The 23,188-nt window shown below is 33.3% G+C and overlaps 2 long non-coding RNA genes across 2 annotated transcripts; both read left to right on the top strand.

The window, feature by feature from the left end:
• Nucleotides 1–1,712: 1,712 nt before the first annotated feature.
• Nucleotides 1,713–5,866, top strand: LOC147395840 (uncharacterized). Its single transcript, XR_015180759.1, has 6 exons — nt 1,713–2,104; nt 4,387–4,494; nt 5,065–5,167; nt 5,265–5,439; nt 5,529–5,634; nt 5,726–5,866. It is a non-coding gene; the product is annotated as an uncharacterized LOC147395840 (long non-coding RNA).
• A 61-nt stretch (nt 5,867–5,927) lies between these two features.
• Nucleotides 5,928–8,580, top strand: LOC147395841 (uncharacterized). The gene is made up of 2 exons (XR_015180760.1): nt 5,928–6,010; nt 6,638–8,580. It is a non-coding gene; the product is annotated as an uncharacterized LOC147395841 (long non-coding RNA).
• The last annotated feature ends 14,608 nt before the right edge of the window (nt 8,581–23,188 follow it).

Below are 23,188 nucleotides of genomic sequence, written 5' to 3' on the forward strand. Positions count from 1 at the left end.
ACAAAATGGACTATTTTTTTTTAATTTTGATTGATATGAGTTTTTAATTATCATCAATTCTCCTTCTCAAATTTTTTATAGGTTCATAATTAGCAAATTCTTATATAAACTTTCCTAATAAAAAAATGCAGTAATTCAGTTTTGTATTACCATTATTCATGTCTTATTGTTGTTGGTTGGAACATGAGATCTAAGTCATTGATTGAATCAATAATTTACTTAAGTGGCTGATAGATAAAAACTTTGAAAGAGTCTCTTAGTATCACACCATCCATCAAGTAAAGAGTGGCCTTGTACTAAATTATGATACAAAATTGAATAACTTGTAATAACGTCTCGATGAGCTGGTTTGATCGAGTTTTGGAACTAAGTCACATTGAAATCAAATTCATCACTTAAGTTGACTCGATCGAGTTTGAAGTCAACCCTTCATTAAATTAGTAGAATTGTCAATTTGATTGGCTTTATGTAAAAAAAATTCCCTTAAAATTAATACTCAACATTACAAAGGACTTTACTTGCCACCTCTTTATATTAATATTACAAATATACATTTTTTTTTTCCACCTAAAACCCGTACAAGTCGCTTGTTTGAAAACAAGTCTTTATACTAAATTTTGTTGACTTTATTTATTTTTGAAATGTGATAATCTGACTACCCCCACATGGCAAACTCAATCAACTATCTAGACGTGATAAGTTTGGGAACCGTAGATTTGCACTCCTCAGGATACACGGCTGCACTTCCCCATAAAAAAGTGTATCTCAGGGAATCGTGTATCCCAAGGAGTACAGATCTACGATTCTTGAACTTGTCACGTCAAGTAGTCGATTGAGTATGCCACGTGGAGTAATCAAATTATCATGATTCTTTATTTTTCTATAAATAAGGAGACTTCTTCTACTACAAGGAAAGTTAGAACACACTATAATTTTTTGCCTCTAAACTTCTTCTCTTTGCTTTACATTTTCTCAAGTTTTAACTTGATCATCGAATGTTTTATGATGATAACATACCGATGTCTTTTCAGGTGAGACCAAAGAAGAAGATGATTGGAAAGACAAAGTTCGGTAAGAGAAGAAGACATGAGAAAGTGGAAAGTCAATACATAATTCAATGATCAAAACATCATTAACAAAACAGATCTCGAGGAGTGGGACATCCAAAAAATCTCCTACAAGATCCTAAAGTCTAAACATATCCAAATGGTTCATACAATCTATTGGAACCACACACAAAATAAGATGAATCAATCAAATAATCAAAATTGGTTAATCATAGGCCCTATTCCCAGGGGTACGGGTGAGGCACATCAAAAGTTTTCAAAATCACCATAATCAAAATATGACATATTTGACCTTTAAACCAATAGATCATGATTAAAAAAAGTCAAATCTACTACCTTAATCAAGTTTACAAAAATCAAAACTAGACCAATTAATAGAAGAGAAAACCTAACTTCCCTCTCCAAAGAAGAAAAACAAGCATTTATCCAAATAAGTAATTAAACTAGCGCCGGAAAAAACGACAGCTTTGAGCCGTCGTTTTAAGCGACGGACTCCAACCCTCGCTAACCCGCAAAAAAAAAAACTTCCTGTTCCGCCTCAAATTCGACTCAACTCAGACTCTTTTTCGTTCGACTCGACTCGGATCGCAATTGTAGTCTCAGATTCGACTTACACACTTGATTTTATTCGATCGACTCTCTCAGTCTCTCTTTCACTCACACTGGTTTTTCTTCGATCGAATCCCTCTCTCTTTCACTCACCGGTTTTGTTCGAATCTCTCTCTTTCACTCATTGATTTTCGTTCGATCTACTCTCTCTCTCTTTCACTCACACTGGTTTTCGTTCGATCGATTCTCTCTCTTTCACTCACACTAGATTTCGTTCGATCGACTCTCTTTCACTCACAGAATCGATCTAATTTTGAACATTAATTCTTCGCTCGATCTCTCACTCACAGAATCTCGGATTTTGAAGAAAGATAACTAGGCTTTCCAGACACAATCAGATTTCAAAATCATTGATCTAGTGTCTCGATCCCTCACTCGACTCTCTCAAATTACCAGGGTCATCTTTAGCAGATTTGAAGAAGAAAGAGGTACCGATTCGCCCATCTCAAATTATTTCTTATGTTTGAAGGCATTGAAGGTTTTTAATTGATATTATGTTGGAAACTACCCTTATTTGGATCGCCTCTTCCTGATTTCTAATTGTTGCAAATCATATCATGTTCATAGAATTGACTAAGATCCACCAACAAATCCCTAGCCACGATTGAGTTTTTTAACACTATTGTGACTAAACAACTAGAAGTTAATCTAAAACTAATATTTGAAAGAATTGAGCAGTTCTAATGTGTTCATTTCTGGGGGAATGTTTTGGAAAACTTGTAAAATGAGATTAGCTGGGGAAGTATCCAATTTAAGCTGTAGGTAGATGATCTATTGTTGTTGTAATTATTTGTTTAATCAAGTATGTCCACATTGCCAAATTATTTGTTGAAATTGGAAAATCTACTCTTGTTAAGATTGTTGTTTCACATCTAATCAAGTGAGAGATATTGCTAAATTACTTGTAGAAGAAATTGGGAAATCTACTCTTGTTAAGCTTGTTGTTTCACATTTAATCAAGTGAGAAATATTGCTAAATTATTTGTAAAAATTGGGAAATCTACTATTTAATGAATTAGTGTTTGGTGGAATCGAGATACAAAGTAAAGTTTCCAATTCCATTTTGGATCAATTGGAGTGTACTAAGGTGTTTATTTACTCCAATTTTTTATCACTTTATTAAAATAAACATAGACAGTTTGTTATCTATCGTGGCATACCTTTGGCTTCATTGGTAGAGATAGCAATGGGTGTATCTTGTTAGGTGAAGTTAATACTAGTGGTATCAATTATGCATGGGGCTCTATGCGATTTTTGAAGCGTTGAAATTTTTAAATCAAAAGGGAAAAAAAAAAAGAAAACAATATATGACAGAGAAAAAATTTAAAGGTGTCATGAATAGAATAAAAATGAATGATTCTAATATAGTTATGATGGTAAGAATTCCAGTTGCATTATTTTTCAAGGATTACCACGAGTGAAGGTAGGGAACAACGGTAATATGATAAACTAATCAACACTAGATCTCCTTGTGCAAAGTCTCACCACTCACACTTGAACCAATCGATAGGTTCGTTTTATGCAGTGTCAAGCCAAATGTGCTCGATCACTCATCACCCAAGAGAATTATTGCCCAATGGCCTATAAGAACTTGGTTAATACGAGTTGATTCATCAATTTTCTTGTGTGTCTGATCAAATAATTGAGGCTCTTAGTGAGGAGTCACTTGCTTGTATCCATTACATTCAATTGCATATGGTGCAATTAAATAATATAGACAACAAATATAGTTGCACTCATTAACGAGCCTATGGACTATAGGTTATCTTACTACAATAGAGATGTCATACTAAATCATGTTAGCTATATCATGTACACTTTTTGTAACATTATTTTAGGGGATAATGCTGCTAGGAAAGTCAATGTCATGATACTTCATCCAGTTGTTAGAGCATCTAACGAAGGTTTAAGCACACAAACTCAACTCTTAGAGCAACAAGCCAAGAGGAATCATATGTATGAATTGGTTATATAAATACTCTAGGGAGACCCACCAGAAGTTGTCTTGTTAGTGGAATTAGAGAAATTGGAAGAATAAAGAGGTTTGTTCTGGATTGAACCAGCTTATATGTGACTAAGATGCTCTATGTTGAATCAATGTTTTAATTCCATGACGGCCTAGAACAAGATTAGAGATTATGATGAAAAATTGACTTGGAATTATGCTATTTGGAGTTTAAAAAGATTTATTGCCATTCTTTTATAGCATGATAGTCGTGGTTAGAAGCCTTCTAAACGTTGGGCGTTCTCTTGCCTCTCATTGCATTCTTCGCTATCATATTCGAGAGGATAATGATCCACTAAGTGTTCTTATAGCAGCTCAATTGGTAGGACTACCCAATGGATTTTGCTATATGAACTGATTATAGAACACCTTCTAAGGTATCTATAGCATGCTATGTGTAGCATTTCCTACTGCTATTTTTCTCCATTTCGAATCAATTAGAGTGTATTAAGGTATTTATCAACTCCAATTTCAGATCAGTTTATTAAAATAAACATAGACGGTTTGCTATCTTGATTGTCAGGTCGAGAGTTAGGTGTAGATCCAATGTCATCTTGATACATTTAGTTTTTGGTACATTTAATTTCACTACATAGACTTTTTACCTACGTATGTTTTATGATTTCTTTTATAACTATTTTTGTTGTTGTTAATTAACCCTTTTTTAACTCCACCAATGTAAAATTATATGTTTTACATTGCCAGTCCCAAGCCTGGATAAAGGAGGAGGGAAAAGGATGGTCCCAAGTCTGGATGATTGTTGGAGCTGGAATTTCTGTTGTTAACTATTGTTAGTGCGAGGCTTTTGGAGAGGTAACTATAACTTTGGTTATATTTTGCTTTGGGTTATATTTGGAATTTCTGTTGTTCTAAACTTTAAGTACATGTGTTGAAAATCATGGCAGAAAGATTTTCATATTTAAAATCAAGTAATAATTGTATTATTTGTTTGCATTGCTCCGAGAAATAAGATCTTTTTTCTTATATGTGATGGTATACGTATGGATAACAACTGTCAACTCATGATTTTAACATTAAAAAGGGTCCGATGGGTGAAAGCCAATTATAATTCTAGTAAAAAATGTTTTAGTGCAAGTAGGGAGTTCAGAAAAGGTTTATTATGTGGTTTGTTGTGTTGTAGATCATCTGCTTTCTAGGTACGTATTATGAGAAAAAGATTGGTGCAGAAGGCGTTCGATATGATATTAGTGTAGATGAGTATGTTGAGAACATGAAACCTGAGCAGAAGGATATCTATTAGATTTTGAAATACATACTCAACTTTATTTGATACTTTAGAGCTTTGTTTAGTTGATTTTGCAATCCCTTTTGTTATTTTTTCTGTTTATGAACTGTCTTGGCTAATGTCTACCGTTGCTTTAGGTTCTGTTCTTTGTTGATCCCATTGACGAGGTTGCTATTCAAAACCTGAAATCATACAAAGAGAAGAACTTCATTGACATCAGCAAGGAAGACTTGGATTTGGGTAAGTCAACTGAAACTTGGCTTCCAAAGTATGTGCTCAATATTTCTTCGCTGTTGAACTTCTGACTCAAATCCTCTAAATCAAAATGTTTTAAAAGGTGATAAAAATGAGGAGAAAGAGAAGGAGATCAAGCAGGAGTTTGGCAAAACTTGTGATTGGATCAAGAAGCATTTGGGTGACAAAGTTGCCAATGTTCAAATTTCCAGCTGATTGAGCACCTCATCTTGTGTTCTTGTGTCTGGGAAGTTTGGTTGGTCTGCCAACATGGAGAGGTGAGTTTCTGTCCTTTTATTTGGCAATCAGCAGTCCACGGGTATTTGTAGCTGTTTTCGCTGATCCTTGGTTTCCAAGTTCCTTGCAGGCTGATGAAGGCACAATCGCTCAGTGACACATCTAGCTTGGACTATATGAGAGGCAGAAGGGTTTTTGAAATCAATCCGGAGCACCCAATCATCAAGAACTTGGATGTACGGTAGTCGTAGATCATCTGCTTTAGTGGATTCGTGTGTATGTGTGTGGAAATTGATGAATGTGGATGTGTGATGTTGAATTCTTTAGGTTAAGTACTGTTCGGAGAACAACAAGCGTCTTATTCACTTTTCTACTTTGTGAGATTTAGGGGAAAACGATTGGAAGCTTGCTTGATAAGGATCATCCCTTTCTTCAGGTATTTTGATTACATCTATTCAAATCTTACAGTTGAAATGCATCATGACATCAATTTAAGTAAGGATTCTGGAAGCTGACGAGTATTTGCGATTGATGCGATTGATGGAAGGAGAGCATGTGGGGCCCTTAAATCTTGGTAACCCTGGGGAATTCACCATGGTAGAACTTGCTCAGGTATTTCTCCTTCCCTCTTTTCTATTCTATGTGTTTTTTTGTTGTTGAGGGTGTTTTTGTCAATTTTAGTTGTCTTTTGTACAAGACCATGGTCAAGGTGTATGTCATTAGTTTGAAAATATGGATTTTTTTCCTGGTTTAGAATTGAATTTAGACAGACTATTGACAAATGCTAGGTGACCCCATTCTGTGGGCATAGACCCAAAAAAAAAAAAAAAAAACCGACATTATCTTGAAGCATTCTGCATGTCTTAGGTCAGAAAAATTCCTTCCTGTGTTGGCAGAATGCTTCAAGTTTTAGGCTCTTTGAATAGTTTGATGACATAGCGTGCGTTTTTATCACCGCAGTCTAACTTGATAAAATGAACTAAAGAATGCTTTCTTTAATTATAATGTCCCCTTTATTTTACTCTGAACTACATGTGCAATAAATTTTTGTCACAGTTCCTAAATTCTGTTCTCAGAATTTGAAACGCATCCTTACACCAGTCTTGAATAGGAAATATAGCTAAATCCTTTCGGAAACATTGTTGATTGATTCTTTGCCTTCTCTTTATTCAATGTTGAATGTTTATTTGATTTGAATGCTGATGCTTCTTGAAGGTTATGTTGTTCTGTTTCTGCAAGGTATATATATATGATATGAGGAGACCTCCTTAGGTTTACCTTTGTCGAAGACGTCACTGACAAGTGTCATCCTTTTGGGGTTTTTTGTATATTCTATTTCTTGGTTTCATTTTGTGAAATTGGTTGTAGGGTGTATAGGATAAAATCTTGTCTTTTATTATCTCGCTTCCTACTGGGGGTCCAAAGCTTTTATAACTTTGTCAATGTTACTGTATTTTATATGGTAGCACTGTAAATGTAATTCGCATGTTGATGGTCATACTACTAGTTGTTGGGAGATCACGGCCCTTAACCCCATTCTACTTACCGTATTGCGTGTTTCGGAACTCTAGGGTGTGTTTGGGTTTGTGCAGTATTGAAGTTTTGCAGCAAACATCAAGTTGAAATACTTCAAGAAAGTGAGGGATTCTCAAAATGGACTATGAGGTAAGTATGAAGATTGTTAATGATGTTTGGTAATTGAATAATCAATTATTTTTGTGGACAATTCATGTTTGCAAATCAACCCTGGTTTAGAATTGGATTTTTTTAATGATCCATTTTTTCTATTTATAAATTCAGAAAAGTAATTTTTTAAATATTATAAATCCAGAAAACGACTGTCTAAGACCGACGTTTTTTACGACTATCTAAGACTGTCGTTTTTTACGACTTCCACTGGCAGTCGCATTTTAAACGCTTCTCCTTTTAAAACGACAATTCAGACAACTGTGAGGGCAGTCGTTTTGTTTAAAAGCGACGGTCTTGGGCCGTTGTTTACACTGATTATGACATAGTGAAAGTCGCATAATTGAGGTCCTCATCCTGTTTTCCGTAGTTTTGATAATTAATTAGAGGAAAACTTTGTTTAAGTGTACGTAGTGAGAGTCCATGGTACGTATCCTTAACTGTTGTGGTCTCTCTCATCCAAATAGCCGTAACTATCATAGTCAAGATGAGTTCTGACCACTAAAAATCATCAGTGAAGCTGTTCTCTAGTTTTTTGTCTTTTTGATTTTGAGATTCACCCAGGTGTGAGTAAATATCAATGGACAATGGGTCCCTAAGCCAACAAGATTAGACATTCCAGTCTCAGGTGTATTAGACCAACACTGCTCTTTAATAGCTTTCAAAAGTGCATGTTTTTCAAATCTTGAACAAAGTCACCCACATGTTTTTTATATCTCTAAGCAAAGCAATTGATTTTCGCCTATTTTAAATCTGCTTGAAGTAATACAATCTTGTATTAATTTATTTTTAATACAATTCTTACTTTTTTAATACATATAACACGTTCCCAACCCCTTTTCATTTTCTTTTAGATTTTTTGTATTCTATGTTCTACTTCTTCATTCCTTCCTCCCTTAGTGATAAGGTTCTAATAATCTCACTTTGGGACCTTAATTTCACCAAGATTATTAAAGTTTGAATACTAGTTCCTTTAAAATAATAATGAATTATATCAAAATCCCTAATTAATGTAGCTAACAATAAATTGTTATTAATTTCAGGTAAAAAGGACACATTTGGAAACCAACAAAAGACATAACAATTACGGTTATAATATGCGAGTCGAAAGGAAGCATCCAGAAAAAATTCGAAGGATTTGACCGTCACGTCACAGCGCTGTGGTCATCTTGAGGAATTTGTCCTTGAGATTTGCACAGAAGCTTCCAATTGCTTTGGTGGTTGTAACTAAATGGGTCGTTCGAATCAAATCATCTGCCAAATCAACCCGATTACCTTAATAGGAATGTTATAAATTGGAGGGTTGATTTTAGAGAATGGATCTTCTCTTGCTCTCTTCTTCTACAATTTTTGATTTTTCTTTATTCAATTTTCTGTAATTTTTGAGAAAGTTCTTGAGTGTAGTGAGAACATCAAGAGTGATCCATTCATTGCTTTTGTAATTCTTTGGAGAGCTATAAAAGAAGGACTACAGATCGATCATCATCTTCTTCACTCCTGTTCTTCGTTCTTTTGTTATTTTCTACAATTACAATTCTTGTGATGATCGGCTAGACTCTCTTTAAAGAGGTCAAGAATGCCAGAGCAATTTCATCCTAACAATGTTGTTTTGATTCTTTATTTATGTTTTACATGTTAATACTGAGAATCCTGTTATGATAAGATTAGCAAACTTAAACATTCAAATCAAGCTTAGATGATTGTTGCTTAGATAAGCTCAAGAACAATCATGCTATGTAAAGAATTGAAGTATAAGTCAGCTACACTTGGTTGAAGTTGGGATTCTCATGAATACTCTTCGGTTACCATCAATGTTTAATTCGGTTTATCTTCCGATCTACGAGCAATGACTTGCTACGTGGATTGAGTTATAATTAGAATAAATCAGTATTTTGGATGAATTGCAAATGTTGAGCTGACCTCTCCAAGATATTTTCCTTATATCTTCAATCTCTATTGTTAGTTTAATTTCATTTACAAATTAGTTGCTACTTTCTTTTCTGTTTTTAGAAATCAATTTCATTTTTAAGGAATCTGTTTTCTAATTCTATTTTGGCCTTTTTATTCGAATGAGATTTTGAATTCAAACTATCCCTGTGGAACGAATTCGACTTGCCCGAAGTCTTAGTTAACATCTCTATCTCTGCATTTATATATCAAGCTTTACAATCGATCACTTACCTCTCAAATGTGTATGCACAGTATACATGTAATTAGAAAAACTCCAAGTAGACTATGTTAATAAGATTTCTACCATGACTAACACTTATGGGCGTGCCACATGGGAAGAAGGGTACCTAGCCAACTAGTCAGCTTCCACCGTGACTAACACTTTTGGGCGCACCACATTGGAGGAAGTGTACCTGCCATGTGGGAATAGGGTGTGAAAAAATAAATGAAACAACAAAAAGGATAGAAATCTTCATGGTTCTGACACCTATGAGCGTGTCACATGGGAAAAGGGTGTGAAAAAAAAAATGAAACAATGAAGAGGATAAAAATCGCACAAACACTAGGATTTACATGGTTCGATAGTGCGCCTACACTCACGGAATTGGTTAAGAACAATCACTTTTTTCTCTAGAGTTTTATAGCCCTAGAGATCAGTATTTATAAAATCAGGAGTTGTTTAATCTCCTAAAAAGAGAAGAAAAAACCCTTAAGAAAATATTACACAATTGCCTTTTTTTTTTCTTTTTTTTTGTAATAGTAAAAAATTTGAGCTAAGGGCTTCACCCCCAAGCCCCTGAGAAGTGGCATATCTCCCTTCATGACATTATTTAACCAAAGGGGACCTGAATAGCCAATTACCCTAACCATTGGCAACATCTAGTTTCTTCCAAAGTGCTAGTCAAATCTTGAACAAAGTCACCAACATGTTTTTTTAATATCTATATAACACGTCCCGACCCCTTTTCATTTTCTTTTAGATTTTTCGTATTCTGTGTTCTACTTCTTCATTCCTTCCTCCCTTACCTCTCAAATGTATGCACGGTATACATGTAATTAGAAAAACTCCAAGTAGACTATGTCAGTAAGGTTTCCACCATGACTAACGCTTATGGGCGTGCCACATGGGAAGAAGGGTACCTAGCCGACTAGTCAGCTTCCACCGTGACTAACACTTATGGGCGCACCACGTTGGAAGAAGTGTACCTGGCCGACTATGTTAGGTGTCCCCCACCGTGACCAACACTTATGGGCGTGCCATGTGGGAATAGGGTGTGAAAAAAAATAAATGAAACAACAAAAAGGATAAAAATCTTCCTGGTTCAACACCTATAAGTGTGTCACGTGGGAAGAGGGTGTGAAAAAAAAAATATAAAACAATGAAGAGGATAAAGATCGCACAAACACTAGGATTTACATGGTTCGATAGTTCGCCTACGCTCACAGAACTTGTCAAGAACAATCACTTTTTTCTCTAGAGTTTTATAGCCCTAGAGGTCACTATTTATTAAATCAGGAGTTGTTTCATCTCCTAAAAAGAAAAGAAAAAACTATTAAGAAAATATTACACAATTGCCTTTTTTTCATAATCTAAAAAAATTTGAGCTAGGGGCTTCAACCCCAAGCTCTTGAGAAGTGGCACTTCTCCCTTTACCCTTGCCTGGTCAAAGGGACCCCCGGTGGGGGTGCCCCCCTGTACCCTTGCAACTTAGTATACCACCAACAAAATTCAAGACATTATTTAACCAAAGGGGACCTGAATAGCCAATTTTCTCTACGTGAGGGACATTGGTTGATTGGCATGAAGCAACAAAGGATCATGAAGGAAAGCGAGGCAGGGGAATACAAATACTAATAGGGAAAAAAAATTCAAATTCAAAATGATGGATTTTGAGAGAGAAATCAAAAAAGTTGAAACTCTGATACCATAACTAAATCAAATCATAAAGCAAGCAACTTTTTGATCCCAACAAATACTTCATTCTTAACAATCAGATAAAAATCTTCCTCCAACAGATCATAGTGAACGCATCCAGTCCTCGTTGAGGTTAGTAAAACTCCTCAGGTCTGTAATATTCCATCCCATCATTTCTTGATCAATACAAAGTTGTAACTGCTCCATAGGAAAAACTTGGTTGGAACAAGATGATTCTGTCAAACCCCTTTGTTGCTTTCTGTCTCTTTCTTCCGAATCATAGCTCATAACCGATCCATTACAGTCGACCACTTTATTCTTTGCACGACCACTATTTATAATTCTACACAACCCCATTTCTTCGAAATTGCTTCTAAAATATAGAAGAAAAAAAGAAATGTCAACAACCCAACAATAAATGTTTCAAGTTCTATAAACTACAATATAACAAGAATAACAAAAAAATAAAAAACACAACCTTATAGTGTTTGTCATAAATTGGGGGTAAAGTATACTCGTGCATTATCCATTCAGTGTTCTCTCCGTTGTCCTGCTTGAATATTAGCGCTTGCCTGTGTCCAATCACTTCACCTTTATCACAAATTTTCTTAACATTACCATGAGTAATCCATCGACCTCCTCCTGCCACAGTTCGATGGGCCGAGATCGCTGTCTTCTGTTTTCTTAGAACGTAGCAATACCGTTCTTTAATCTTTTCTGTCACCTCAAGCTCTAAAAACACAAAAACCATAAAATTAGTTTATTAAAGCATTGTAATAAAAAGAATGAGAAGAAAAAGATAGTGTTTTAACAAAGAATAATGATATATTGACTCTTGCCTGACAAACTCTCCCCACGTGGCTGAGCTTAGAATCATAGATTTTTTTCCCTTGGGATACACAACTGCACATATTTATGAGGATGCATGATGCACAGTTGTATATCCAGAGGAAAATCTATGATTCTATGCACAGCCACGTGGAGAGAGTTTGTTGGAGGGATGGTTAGAAAATCACAAATCTTTAACCAATGGAAATTTTTTTTTGGTTCAATTATGTAATCCAACACAATTTTAAAATATTTATGTACCCCCAATAAATTTATTTGGTAGTGTTATGGTACAAAACTCTTGAAATGAATTTACCTTTGTACCTCTTTAGTTTTTCAACGTAATTTTATTACTCAGCCGAATAAATTTATCTTATTATGTAAATATTTCAAAATTGTTTCCGATTAATGTAATTAGACCAAAAGTGTTAGGCATTTCCGTATTTTCACCAAGTAAAAAAAAATGCTTAAAAGAATACATATATATATAAAAACAATCATTTTTCAAAAACAGACACATACCTGGGAGACTCCATGGTTCAAAGTCGTAAACGTTGCAATCCTTAATGGGTTTTGATCCAACTTCATCTTGATTTACCTTAGCTTTAAGTTTGGCCAATAAATCTGCATCCGTAGGTGAGAACTTATAGTCTTTGTTTGGAAATATATAGTCTGACATTGATGGACACAAACAGCTTACTACTCTCTTTCTCTGTCTCTGTTTCAAATGGCAATTAAGGTAAGAGATATAAGTTGAGAGATGAGTTAAATTTAGTGGAACTTAGAATCTCCTTTTATACTACTTCTAAGTGATCATAGGTATACTGCTTTTCAACTCCAAATCCAACTTACACTTCAAGAGCACCTCCCGAGTCTATTAAGATGCAGTAAGAGTTAGAGTTTGATGGATCTGGCCCACGGACTTAGATTCTAATAAGGGCCCAATTCTCAATAACTTATTGAACCAATTTCGGATCCTTCCAATCCGTTAAACCCAATCCGGTATCGTGTTGAAATATACCAACTAATGTAAATCTAACCTTATTTACAAGTGTTCAATTTGGTAGATAACTTAAAGTTATAATCTACAATACATTTTACCAAGTTGACTTAGTCAAATGACATCATCGAATTTGAGGGACTGAGTGTTCAAAATCCAAGTAGACTGAACGAATTATTAAAGTCGGAACTCAGAAGTCAAAACTATATATTGGGCCCAAAGAAAATGTGACAACGAATTACTCTACTAGGTTGAGATCTTGAGATAAGAGGGAACAAAAAATAAAAATAAAAATAAAAACAGAATTTCTAAATATCAGTACCAAACTACTACGGATTAGTACAGCATAAGATATAGTAACGAAATCCAAGGGATTAGTAAAATTTATATAGTCGTGTTGGAGTGACACAAGATTTACTGTGATTCTCATAATTTTGACGTGGGCATGCATACATAATCGTAGATGTTCTTACTCATATCACGAGGAAACACATCTATGGTTATGTACTCATTCCACATCAGACTTGTGAGAATTAGGGGTGCAAAATAATTCGATTCAAACCGAGAATCGAACTAAACTGTGTGATTTGGATTGGTTTGATTCGGTTTAGACTAAATTTGGTTCGGTTTCGGATTTAAAAAAAAAAAAGACAACTGATGAATTCGGTTCGATTCTCAGTTCAGGTAATATAAAAAATTGAGCCAAACCGAAAATCAAATTAATTACTATATATATATATATATATATATATATATATATATATGGGTAGCGTTCAATGGCAAACTTTTTGGCAAAACATTTTTCAAAACATGAGTCAGAGGTTTTGGAATGGGCTGATTTTTGGTGATGATGATCTCCTCACCGTAGAGATCATCCTCACCAAAAATCAGCCCATTCCAAAACCTCTAACTCATGGTTTGAAAAATGTTTTGCCAAAAAGTTTGCCAAAAAACTGGCCATTAAACGCCCCCCTATATATATATATATATATATATATGCCCAACAAGTTTGATTGATCATAAACTATTATTTTCTTCAGTCTCCAAATCCAAGTTTTACACTTGAAAGCATCTCCCCTCTCAACAAACCCAAATTTCAAACTCCAACTCCATCTTATATGCATGTCCAATAAGTTTGATTGATCATAAATCACTATTTTTTTTTCACTCTCCAAATTAAAGTTTTGCACATGAAAAGCATCTCCCCACAAATCCAAATGTCAAACTCTAACTCAATCTTATATATATGTCCAAATAAGTTTGATTGATCATAAATTACTATTTTTTCAGTCTCCAAATCCAAGTTTTGCACTTGAAAACCATATCCCCACATGGTTTTAATAGCCAATTCTCTAGAGCATGACTTTTATTATGGATTATTTGTGTCCTAACCCCACCTTTCTCTTACATTTTTATTTTTTATTTTTATTTTTATTTTTATTTTTAAATATTTTTCTTCATTGTTCCCTTGTGCAAAGTGTTCCCATGTCATTGTCCTCTATCTATCTATCTATCTATCTATCTATATATATATATATATATATATATGGGTCCTTTTCAGCAACAAACATTTTGACAAACATTTTGGCAAAACATTTTTCAAAACATGGGTTAGAGGTTTTGGAATGGGCTGATTTTTGGTGAGGATGATCTCTATGGTGAGGAGATCACCCTCTCCAAAAATCAGCCCATTCCAAAACTTCTAGCCCTATGTTTACAAGTTAAAAAATCGTGGACCGTCCATTTTTTGTAAACCATTTTTGATGGGTTAGAAGTTTTAGAATGGGCTGATTTTTGGTGATGATGATCTCCTCACCATAGAGATCATCCTCACCAAAAATCAGCCCATTCCAAAACCTCTAACCCATATTTTGAAAAAGTTTTTGCCAAAATGTTTGTCAAAATGTTTGTTGCTGAACATTTCCATATATATATATATATATATATATATATATATATATAGAGAGAGAGAGAGAGAGAGAGAGAGAGGGGGTTAGGATCTGTAGACACATAAATTTACTCATAAAACGATAATGTTTTTGTCTTATATGGGCAAAAAGATTTGGAATGGGCTGATTTTTCGTGAGGATGATCTCTATGGTGAGGGGATCACCCTTGTAAAAAATCAGCTCATTCCAAAACTTCTCACGTCATGAAATGTGGTTTACAAAAGATGGACGATTCAAAATTCTTCTAATTGCTAACATGGGGCTAGAAGTTTCAGAATGGGTTGATTTGTGACAATGATGATCTCCTCGTCATAAAGATCATCCTCACAAAAAATCAGTCCATTCCAAACTTTTTTGCTCATAGAAGATAAAGCACGTTGTAACTTTATGAGTAGCTTTACGTGTATACGGATCCTGATCCATATATATATATATATAAATAATTTAAAATATTTCATTTTTTTTTTGTCACCCAACGGCTGGACCACTTTGGATCAATCATATGTGTCAACAAACTGGTCCAGACAATATAAACAATAATATAATGCACAAATATATGACTTATAGTTATGTACAACAATGCGCACGTGGTGAGTGTACGAATCCTTTTATGTACCTTTTGGAATCATCTTCCAAACACACATAAAGTAGACTAGCGGGATCCACAAACCCAAAATTCAAATATAAGATAAGTTCACAATGCGAGATTTGCCTTCTTTTCTTTATCTTGTCTTCTTTTTTTTTCCTCAAATGCTAGAGAGACACAAATGGGGGCGCATGGGTGAAAAAAAAGAGTGGTGGCGGACACATAGTCATAGATGCTTTTTACTTGTATCTCATGAAAAAGTATCTACAGTTATGTGTGCGTCACCACATCATCGTATCACTAAACATAAGACATAAGTAGCCTTCATTATAATTGGGCTCTCATCTTATTTTCCAAAGTTTTGACTATTGATTTGAGAAAAATATTATCTAAATGTACCAAAGATTTTTATCACCATCGTCATCAATATGAAATTGTTTGTGCTCATCATCTTTCTTACTAGAATTTTTCCCTTGGGCAGAGAGTCTAGACTAAAGAATGTAGCAAATAGAGGTTGGTGGCAATATTTTGGAATAGAAATTCTGGTCCAAAATAACATCTCCTTATCTCTTGTAGTCTCTTTGGTTTCTTGATTCTCAAATTGATAGAATCATTTTCAAAGGTCAAAGTCTAGTGAAACTGGAGTTACATTGAAATTGACATCGTCTGGGACGTTGGTGTGAACTGAGCCTATGTTTTCAAAAATTGCAATTATGCCCATGTAGTCCCTGTGCTGCCCACCTAGATCATCCAAGTGCCTAGGCCTTACTCGCTTAAAGTGGGGTTTCAAAAACCGGGTTAAAATGAAAGTTGTATGAAATAATTTTGTATAAATTATGCTTTAAAGGCTATTTAAACAATTTTAAAGAGAAATGGAGTCTCAAATATTTAACTAATCTTTAATTGTTAAAGATTAAAAAAAAACTAGTAGGGGACACGTGTAAATTGAAATAAAGTGCAAACTTCAGGATCTATGAATGATGAAAATTTCTTCAAAGAAAATTTTAAAGATAATATTATCATTTAATATATTGTAAAGGTTTTTGTTGTAATTTAAAGTATTAATTAAAGTAATTTTAAAGATAACATAATAAAATAATATTTCTATTATTTTTAAAAGGTAAAAAATAACAAATGTGGTTATAGGGTAGTGGGATCGTAATTTTATTTATTTTGACAAAGATGACTTTGACAATAATTACTTAGATCGTAATCCCTTTCGTTTATATGACATATTCATGCAGACTTTTTTAAGGATTTTTTATGAGGAGTTTTTAATTTTTTCTAAAATTTTGAATTAAAAAATATTGTTGAATTACATAAATTTTGCAATTTTTTTTATTATGAGTGATTCTTGCATAACAATTTTTTGTGAGAGCTGTTTTTAGCACCCAACTTTTACTTATTCACCCCAATTCTTTAAAGAAAATAAGTAAGTGGTTGACAATAAGGGTCTGTTCTTTACAGAAGTCAGCTCCAACTCTAGAAGTTGGCTTCTGGAAGAAGCATAAGCCTAGAGCCTAAAAAGTCACATCCAATAGAAACTTGTTCATTATAGAAGCACATAAGCCATAAATTGTTGTTCGTTTAACAACTTTTTATTGCTGAATTCTGGTAAAATGACAAAAATACCCTAAATGTTGATAATGCACTCAGAGTGCATAAAAATAAAGTAGAATACCTTAATAAATAAATAATTACAATATATATATATATATATATGGGAAATGTTCAGCACCCTAAGTTTTACCACACACTTTAACAAACGTTTTTTGTCCTACATGGGTTAGAAGTTTTGGAATGGGCTAATTTTTGGTGAGGATGATCTCTATGATTAGAAGATCATCCTCCCCAAAAATCAGCCCATTCCGAAATGTTTAGCCCCATGTTTACATGTTGAAAAATCGTGGACCGTCCATTTTTTGTAAACCATTTTTGATGGGGTTAAAAGTTTTGGAATGAGCTAATTTTGGTGAGGATGATCTCCTCACCATAGAGATCATCCTCACCAAAAATCAGCCCATTCCAAAACTTCTAACCCTTGTAAGACAAAACACGTTTGTTAAAGTGTGTGGTAAAGCTTAGGGTGCTGAACGGGACCCTATATATATATATTAAAAAATTAAAAAATAATTATTTTTAATTTAAATTAATTTATAAATTTTATAATTATATCGAAATTTCAATAATATCTCCTCCTAAAAATGAACATATGATAAAGAAAATACTTGCATGATACACAATCCAACATCCACATAAAGATAAAGGGCATTTTTGTAATAAAGCAGTGATGATGAATTGCTTTTGGTCTTAGTAGTAACGATGAAGGGGATTTTGGTAATTTTTTTATTTGTTAAGATTAAGTTTGATTGAAAATTTGATTAAAAATGAAGGGTATTTTGATAAAGATGAAGGGTATTTTGATAATTTCTTTTCATTTTTTAAGGTTAAGTTTGATTGAAATTTGATTAAAGATTAAGGGTATTTTGATAATTCCTTTTTATTTTTAAGGTTAAGTTTTGTTAAAAATTTGATTAAAAATAAAAGGTATTTTGATAAATATGAAGAGTATTTTAGTAATTGGTAAAGACGAAGGGTATTTTGATAATTTTCTTTTTATTTTTTAAAGTTAAGTTTGGTTAAAAATTTGATTAAAGATGAATGGTATTTTGATAAAAATAAAGGATATTTTGGAAGATGAAGGGTATTTTAATAATCTTATTTCATTTTGTAAGGTTAAGTTTAGTTGGAAATTTGATTAAAGATGAAAGGTATTTTGGTAATTATATTTGAACTGTTTTACGTTGTTGGCTTTCCACAAAAGCCTTTTGAAGAAACTCCTCTTGGTGACTTCTTTTAGGAGCTACTTTTGATCTTCAATTAAAATCAACGAGAGCCAAAAAAGCCCAAACGAACATCATTTATCTTACTTTTTTGGTTTAAAAGCAAAAAAGTTAGCTATTGAAGCTCAATAGAATAGGGCCTAAGTATCTTGGGGTGCTTTTAGCAAAACATAATTTGGCAATAGAAGTTTTTTTATTTATTTATTTTTTTATTTAGAGAAAAAAAATCCCATTCAATGCTAGTCACAAATTAATAAAATAAATTAATCCTGGACCATTTGGATTGTCATCAAAATATATTAAACATAAAATTTCATATAATAAATCACTAATATATCCATAAAAAAGTTATTAGTTTATCCATAAAAGATCATTAATCCATGTCCTAACCCCTAAAATAATTCAAAATATTTATTATATAGATATATATTTATTTATAGCATAAGGATTCGGTTCTCAATTTAGTTCGGTTCCATACAAGTTTGATCCGAGAACCAAACCAAATTGATCAGTTCTTCATTTTTGTAACCTCGAACCGAACCGCAACTTGTTCCAAACCAAACCAAAGCACCCCAAAGCTATCAGTTTAAACCAGACCAAGTTGCACACCTACCGGTTTACATACAGAGTCAACTTAAAATTCAATAGAGCACTCCCCTTGGCTTACTTCGAGGCTCTAATCAAATTAGATAGGGTCCCTAGCGGATTCTAGTTGGTTTGGATCCTTATTGGAATCCAAATCCTTGACTAGAGTCATGGACTCAAGTTATTGGATTAGATTTTGGTTCTGATCCAATTCATCGACACGACTGGAGAGAGATTTATAGTCACAATTAATAATTATGAATAATCAAATATGGTTACATTTTTATCTCCCACACTCAAAAAATTTATTTTCTTTCACACTCAAATCTCAAGAACAAGATATGATTTTTTAAGGAGGTTGAAGATGATGGATTTTGATAAGAAATTTAAAAACATCATTTGTATATTTTTTAAAATTTTTCCAAATTTTTGTGAAATTATCTAGAATATATTTACCCAAATTAAACCCTACCAAATGATTACTGAATCCAAAATTGATTAATTACAAAGTGAGAAATGTTGACTGAAACCAAAATAACATGCAAACAAATATTTGTTGGATCAGAAATTTAGAATGGACCCCATAAGGTGGTCCAGGGTAATAGATCTGCCTTGTCCCGAAAAGTTATAATAATTATTGTTTTGCAAGATTGATATGAGTTCCAGATTCAAACGTTCTTCTTCATTGTCAAAATAATCCAGAGGTTAGGCTTGATTCGATGTTATCCTTGATCATCAATATGATGTTGTTGTTGTTCTTTTGGTTGCTCAAATTTGTTTGCTTCATTGAATCGCCTGTGTCATTTTCCATCTCTTTTTTCCAAATGATTGACCACTTCATTCTCTTCAGAACATTTTGAATGTCCACGCATTCTAATTCTACACGACACCCATTCTTGGAATTGCTTCTAAAATACCAAACATAAAGGAAAGTCAAAACCAAAAAATACATGGATATCAAATTTAAAGAGAAATTACCAATAATAAAAAAATAAAAATAAAAATCATTGGATTTCTAATAATTTTGATATGCTACTTTGGGGGTCAATCTATTATATATCTACAGAGTAGGCAAAATGTCATTTTCAAATTTTTTTACCAAATAGAAAATACTTTTTGAAATTACTAAAATACCCCCTTTACTATTTTACTATTACATTACATTTTTGGGAAGGATATTTTTAAATTTAACTTAGTTTTTTTTCTAGTTGGTAAAAAAAATTAATTTCAATTATAATGAATAGTGTGCTAAAAGCCTAAAACGGGAATCTCCAAATAAGTTTGCCTGATCATAAACTTACCTTTTAAGTCTCCAAATCCAAATTTTGCACTTGAAAAGCAACTCCCAAGAAACTCAAATGTCAAACTCCAACTCCATCATATATGCACGTCCAATAAGTTTGGTTGATCATAAACCACTACTTTTTTTTTTTTTTTTTTTCATTCTCCAAATTAAAGTTTAGCACTTGGTAAGCGCCTCCCTACAAACCCAGATTTTGGAAAGCTTGAACTTTCATAGAAGTTTGAAATTTATTACATATAACATTGAGTTAGAGTTTGAAATTTGGGTTTCGTATGTCGACACACACCTACAAGGGAGGTGCTTTTGAAGTGTAAGTTGGATTTGATTAATCATAAACTACTACTTTTTTCAGTCTCCAAATCCAAGTTTTGCACTTGAAAAGCATCTCCCTTCTCAACAAACCCAAATTTCTAACTCCAACTCCATTTAATATATGTATGTCCAGTAATGATTGATCATAAACTACTACTTTTTTTAGTTTCCAAATCCAAGTTTTGCATTTGAAAAGCATCTCCCCTCCCTACAAACCCAAATTTCAAACTCCAACTCCATCTTATATGCATGTCCAATAAGTTAAGTTGATCATAAACCACTACTTTTTTTTTTTTCTTTTTCTTTCCAAATTAAAATTTTGCACTTGAAAAGCATCTCCCCACAAATTCAAATGTCAACTCAATCTTTTATATATATATATATATGTCCAAATAAGTTTGATTGATCATAAACCACTACTTTCTTTTTTCACTCTTCAAATTAAAGTTAAGAACTCTAACTCCATCTTTTATATCTGATAAGTTTGATTGATAATAAATCACTACTTTATTGGATCTCTAAATCCAAGTCGCACTTAGAACATCAGCTTCCCACATGATTGGATCGAATACATTCAAAGTTCACTTTTGGAAAGCTTGAACTTTCATAGAAAGACATCAACAAATACAACTCAAACTCCATCTTAAAACAATGATTCAAAATATACCAAGTGTTACTCATGTTCTTGATTGTATTTCCAATTATAAAAACATTGTTCCACAATGCATTTTTGTGGGAGTGGAATGTTCCTTGTCGTAGTTATAGACGTGTCAGACTGTTGGCTTTCCTTAAGATTGGAATCATGATCTCCAACACTATCCATTGTTGTGGGCTTGGCCCAAGCCCGCTCTAAAGAGACACTGAAATCTATTGTAGCCCTAAAACATTTATTGGGCTTGAATTGCTCAAGCCCTAGTCCCACCGACTTGGGGTAGAGCTTGATCTATGTACCAAGCTACATGCACCTTCCTAGCCGTACGACTAGGGCTTGAATTGGTCGGACCCGGGCCAGATCGGAGTATTTCCATATTCAGATCCAAATTTTTTTTATTATCTCTATCCAAATTTGACTTGGATCCTACTAGATAGAACCATATCCAAATCATTTTGCTTTAACTTAATCGAGATCCAACCAACCTGAATTATTTGATTTGGGTTGGGTCGAATAATTTCAAACCAAACAATAGTTTGTTTGATATTCTTCTTTGCTAATTGCTATAGTACTATCGTATTTTACCATTATAATCCTTTTATTTTATGAGAATTCATGTTGTATTAAAGTAGTAGAAAAAGATATTTTGAAAAACCTAAAAATATAATTTCCAAAGCAAATTTATCATTGCCCATTTCTATCTTTCCTCTAATCTCCTAATCTCATTCAAACTTTCACTCTCATCCATATTTTTTAATCTTCTATTTAATCTCCTATCCTCAAAAATCTTAATGGCTAATCGTGATTATCATCTTCAAAATCCCTTGCTTAATATCCATCTCTTACGACTATAATTCAAAAATTCGTTTTTCACCAATTTCTCCTAAATCTCTTCAATTTTTTTTCAGATCTATCAAATAACTTAACAATCAAGAATGGAAAAGTAAATAATTAAAGAGGAATTAAAAGTAAAAAAGCAATTTAGTTATTTTCGCATCCTTTCAACTTTCCATTTTTTTTTTTTTGTTATTAGTTTTTTTGTTTTTTTGCTAACCGAGTGTCCGAGCCAGCTTGCGCGCACCACGACTAATCTCGAGGAAGACTATCACAGTAATCCATCGCCATGGTCCCCCAGTTAAATCATGAGAAAACCCAAGAGGGGAATCTAACCCGTGACGTGCGCCTAACCCACACTTCATGGAGAGAAAGGCATCCACATAATTGTAAATGGATTTTTTTATCAATAAATTAGTGTTTTGATGTTCTTGAATTTATTATTTTATTGTTGATTAAATTTTTCGATCAAAGTAATTTACTAATAAAATTCTTTGATCTAATGTGTATTCCGATTACATCAGATGCTTGGAATTTCCTATAGTAAATTAAGATTTAAAACTTAGTTAACAACAATAATTGATAAATTCATTATTTTTATAGAAAATCTAATAGTGAGAATCTCAGTTGTAGATTTTTTGATTAAATCAAATCTTTATTCGAATTTAATTGCCTAGTAATTATCTAATCATCAACATTAAATGTAATCCATGACAATCTTTTTGACTTGTAAATATTCAAAACAATAGATAGTTTTTGTCCCATCAAGAAGGAACATATGATATGAATAATTGATCAGTTAATAATTCACTTAGGTGATTAAGAAATCGAAGCCAAAATTAAATTACCTCTTTATGTTATTTTTCGTCCTTTAACTTTTTCTACAAAGTGTTTAGTGCATTATGGTTCATTTAGCTCGGTTTGTGGGATATAGCAAACCCATTGAACAAAATTGGGGCAAATACCAGACCATTGCGGACCAAAGTGCAAGTCAGTTCGCTTCGACCCGGTTCATGATTTGGCAGAGTAAGAAAAAATTTAGCAACACTGGTTGAGACCATCAATTACGACAAAGTGTATAGGAATAAAAAATATTTGATCTTAGGGATTAGAAAATATAATGTTTTAACCCGATCCAAACCCGATTAACCAAGAACCATGGGTCCAACCCAAATCCCAAAGGTGGTTTGGCCTCTTTTAGAGTTGACCCCTTCAATCTTCAAACCACAAGGTGATTCGGCCCCTATTGGAGCTGAAACCGTCAATCGATATAAACCGCAAGGTGGTTCGGCCCTTATTGGAACTGACCCCTTCAAGATTTCAAACCCAATGAGATTTTTCCTCCCA

The sequence above is a fragment of the Akebia trifoliata genome, chromosome 8 (genome assembly GCF_017979445.1).
Source record: "Akebia trifoliata isolate Shusen 1 chromosome 8, ASM1797944v1, whole genome shotgun sequence".
In the NCBI taxonomy this organism is placed as follows: domain Eukaryota; kingdom Viridiplantae; phylum Streptophyta; class Magnoliopsida; order Ranunculales; family Lardizabalaceae; genus Akebia; species Akebia trifoliata.